Source organism: Gossypium hirsutum, chromosome A05 (assembly GCF_007990345.1).
Source record: "Gossypium hirsutum isolate 1008001.06 chromosome A05, Gossypium_hirsutum_v2.1, whole genome shotgun sequence".
Classification (NCBI taxonomy): Eukaryota; Viridiplantae; Streptophyta; class Magnoliopsida; order Malvales; family Malvaceae; genus Gossypium; species Gossypium hirsutum.
This window is the reverse complement of record NC_053428.1, coordinates 90,882,571-90,887,537: the sequence shown is the minus strand read 5'-3', so window position 1 is coordinate 90,887,537 and position 4,967 is coordinate 90,882,571.

The following is a 4,967-nucleotide window of genomic DNA, read 5'->3' as shown; positions in this document are numbered from 1 at the left end:
GGGCTGGGGCCAGACTTTTAATTCTTTTATATGACTGACTGTACCTTTTATATAGTAGGGGATTTCACACTGAGTTTTCGTAAACTCACCCCGTTTATTAACCTTTCAGGTAATTTGTAGCCTTAGATGGATCTGAGCTACGAGGGGCTTGGAGGAAGCCACACGCACTGTTTATGTTACAGTTTTGATAATTACTTTTAAATGTTTTTATGTGGGTTGTAGAAAAGCCGTTGTAATTTTCTGGATTTCAAATTTAGAATTTTATTTATTGTTGTTATAATAGCTAGTATTAGAACACGGCTTTCCAAAGCAACTATTGTTGTTCAAAACATCGCGTATCCACAATTTTTTTTAAATTAAGCTTCCGCAACTGCCAAGATTTTTACGTTGTTAAGAATGTTATTCAGCTGAGGTTTTCTAACAAGGTTTAAAAAGGGTATAAGTTTTTAATTATTAAGAAGGGTTTTTAATGGAAACATGGTTTTCGAAAACACTTCAATGTGACACGCCAGATTCGAGCCAAACTTCCAGGTCGGGTTTGGAGTGTTACACCTTTCTTCTTTTCTCTCCAATCGGTTGTTGTCCCTTAGCCGAATACCTTGTCTTCTTTTCTCAATCAACTCCTTTCTCTTTGCAACTAGTGGCTAAGCTGGATACTTCCCTTCTACTCTTTCAGTTCTGGACTATTGTATTTCAACCAGTAAGGGTACATGGTAATTCTTTCTCTCTTTCTCTCTTTCGATCACACTAATAGCTTCATCTAACATCTTCCTGTGTTGTCATTTTTTGATAAAGGTATAATTGTTCCAATTTGCCTCTATCATTCTCTATACTTTCGGCTTTTGTGTGGGTATGGCTGGTTTTTTTTATTCTAATTTCGATTCTGTGTTTTCGGTATGTGACTTTTCATCTAGTTCAAACCGTTCATTTTTTTGATGGTTGATCAGTGTTGGTTGGAATGCAGAGAATCCCTAAGTCCTATTGATTAGTCTCTTGCAAACTGATTCAGTGAGCAAGCCATAATCGACTAATCTAATCAAGTGAGAGGTAAGATTTTGGACAAGTATTTTGGTGGGGGTCTTGGATAGTTCGATTGGCATGCAATTAACTAAAACTTGTGATTGAATGTAGGTTGGAGTATTCCCACATTTTTGTGAACAGGTGTGTAAACATTGCTTAATCGTAAATCAGCAAAAGCCGGCAATTGTGACTATTAATGATACATGGGTGTACGCTCGCTCATGTGGTAAACTGAATGCATAAACATAGGCATTTGATTCTAGAGGCCACCATGAGTGATTTCATTGGCTTAGGCCATTTTAGGCCACGCTGGGTCGAAATGGGTCGTGTAGGCCCCACGAGCTCATGGTCCCTATTCTGGTAAACTACACGGATGAATGGAAAATATTGGGACAGACTGTATAGTTCACACAGCCAAGGCCAGATTTGGGCTTGTGGGCCACATGGGCCTGTATTATGGGCCTTGGGCCCATTTTCACAGTTTGACTATTAAGGTTGCACAGGTTGCCCAAGACGACTGTGGACCTATTGTTGGGTCAGTAAGCATACCTCGACCCCAAAATTTATAAATGTCTGTTATCCCCTTATGAGGTAAAATGGCTATTATGTCCTTATGAGATGTATGACTGTATTGAGCATGCCATTTTATACATGTTGCATACATGCATGATATTATGATATGTTGCATAGGGATGGTTATTATGATTGGAGGAAGTGTACTGTACTAGCAGCTCTGCTGCAATTTCTGTTTAGTGCTGCCACCGGTGCTATTTTTGGTGTGTAGGGATGGGTGGGTTGATTTTATCCCCATGTGGTGTGTAGGGCTAGACGGTGTGGTGTGTAGAGGATGGTGGGGTAGGATTTCTGATTTCATATCTGTACTGTGACCGCTACTGTATTGGGTTAAGGCCCACACTGATTCTGATACTATAACGGGCTAAGGCCCTAACCGAAATTAAACTGTTATTGAAACGGGCTTAGGCCCAAACTGTATATGCCCTACTGTATGACTGATTGTTATTAAGGGATTACATAATGAGTTTTCATAACTCACCCTTCTATTTTCTACACAAGTAATCCTTAGGCAGATCGGTGCTGCGAGGGACTTCAAGGTGGCCACACAACCGCATTTGCTTCTGTTTTTAACTTTTAATTTATAAGTAATTTAATTTGGGTATTTGTTTTGTAATTGGGCCTCTTTAAGTTTTTATTTTAATTTGGTATTTATTACTTTGATTTAAATCTGTTAGAAGTAGGCCGCGGATTTTCTAAAAAAAATGTTTTTCCAAACCACCACGCTTACGCAACATATTTTGAAAGCATCCGCAACAAACGTTGTTTAAAGTGTAATAACAATTTAATATGATTAACATTTTCCTAAAATGACTTGAGTTTTAACAATATGCAAGATATCATAAATTTTCGTCAAGATCACATGGAGATTTTTTATATAGAACGGACTTTCAACGAAATTATATTTTCCGAAAAACACTTTAATGTGACATTGCTGATTCGGCCATAACGTCTAAGCCGAGTTTGGGGTGTTACAATTTTCACATGGCTTTTTATATACACTTTAAAACTGAAACACATTAAGACTAGCTTATACATATATATACTTTCAAAACCAACCAAAACAAATGCTAGCCTATACATGCCATAGGTTCATAATTCAAGCTTTTAAAATACCGAAATAATAATCGATAGTGTGACAAAGTTCCTTGACAACCTCTGAGCTCGTAACTAGCTTTCAAATCTATAAAACAATGAACGAACACACACAGTAAGCTTAAATAGCTTAGTAAGTCATAAGCAATTAAATCATTTCAACAACATACATAATTCAATTAAACTAGGCCGAATCAAGCAATCTTAACCACATATACATTTATCATGCTTGCAAATTCTTATAATCATGTAAACACTTTACTTACCTTTACTTTCATGAACATTTAAACCTTACTCGTACCTGAGCCATTTAGTTCAATTTCACATTCGAACTCATCTTAACATTGCCCGTTAACCATTTGGAATCAATAAGGATACTCGGATAGCTAGTACAATGCCAACGTTTTAGACATGGTCTTACATATAATCGAATATCCATGCCACTATCCCAGACAGGGTTTTACACGAAATTATATAAGATGCCAATGTCCCAAAAATGGTCATACACGTAAATCTCAATTTGTTGCTAACGTCCTGACATGGTCTTGCATGAAATCACATATCAGAATCCTATGTCATGACATATGTATCCTAACTATTCCTATGGCTCGTACGAGGCTTTCAGATGTCGTAATTCGATCGATTCATGCTCGTAACAAATCATTCCATGCTAAATTCAATTCGGCAATGTAATTATACATACATACAATTCAATTCGGCTGTGTACAAAATAAATACATTCAATTTAACATCATTTATTCACTTACGAACTTACCTCGTACATAGACAAACAGACCGGGATGACTATTCGCCAACTTTTGATTTCCCTCGATCCAAATCTGATTTCCACTTTTCTTGATCTAAATTAATAAAATTTAAATTTTTTATTCATATATTCATTCAAATTCATCCTAAAACACATAAATAGACTAATTGCACTTTAGCCCCTAACATTTCACATTTTTCACAATTTAGTCCCTATTTCACAAAACACAAAATATTCAAAATTTCACCATACCCAAGCATAGCCAAATTTCATTTAGGTCCCTATCAGCCCATTTCTTTCATTTATTTCACATTTTGACCCTAGAATTTACAAATCTCTCAATTTAATCCTTACTACACATTTTTACCAAAAAATAACTTAATTAAACTTAATAATCTAACAACAAAAAATTATTTTTCATCATCAAACAACAAAAACAAAAAGCTCTCATCAATGGAAAATCACAAAATCCACAACAAAATCAAAAATTCAAGCATGGGCTAGCTAGTATTCGAAGCAATGATTTCAAAAATGTAAAAATTATCAAAAATCGAGCAAAGAACATACCTAATTTAAAGCTTCAAAGTTCCAAAATGTTTGTACAACCATGGCTTCCTTTTCTATCAATAGTCGGCCATGAATAAGATGAACATGCATGGTTTTAATTTTATGTTTTATTCTATTATCATTTATTTTCATAATTACCAAATTAGCCTTTTTAATTTCATTTAAAATCCACTAACCTTAGGTTTTTATGTCCATCCATAATTTCATTGGTATATTATCAACATAAGGACCCCACATTAAAAGAACACATCAATTTAGCACCTAATCAATTAAACCATAACTTTTACATTTTACACGATTAAGTCCTTTTATTTAATCGAGCACACAAACGATAAAATTTTCATACGAAACTTTCATACATATCAATTCACATACTATAAACACCAAAAATAATTTTAAAATATTTTTTTGACTCAGATTTGTGGTCCCAAAACAACTATTCTGATTAGGGTCTAAACCGGGCTGTTGTAGGCACCTAATAACACGCCAGGTATGTTTGGGCTGACACATCTAGAGCAGGAAAAAGAGGAGCATGAGATCGAAAGGGAAGAAGGAGATGAAGAAGGGGAAAGATGATGAGGTGGATTTTGATGAGGATGATTGAACCTCTAATTTTTATTTATTTTTTAAGATTGTATTAAATTGGGGATGAATTTTTTTCATTGTTAGGAGTAGGAGCAATGGTAGATTAGTTATTATTTTGTTCTTTGTTTAAATTTTCTATGTAGGAACCCAACATGGAAGAGGAAACATGATTTTGAGCTTTTAACAATCAAAAGTGGAGGCATCCACCAATAGCCTATGAAACTATCACTATCAATTGAGTAACTTCGTTCCTTATCTTTTCAGGGCTACACATTGAGGACAATGTGTTATCTAAAGTGTGGGGGTAACATAGATTTTTTTTTTAATTTTTAATGTGTTTCTTTGATTTTTCTTGTCAATC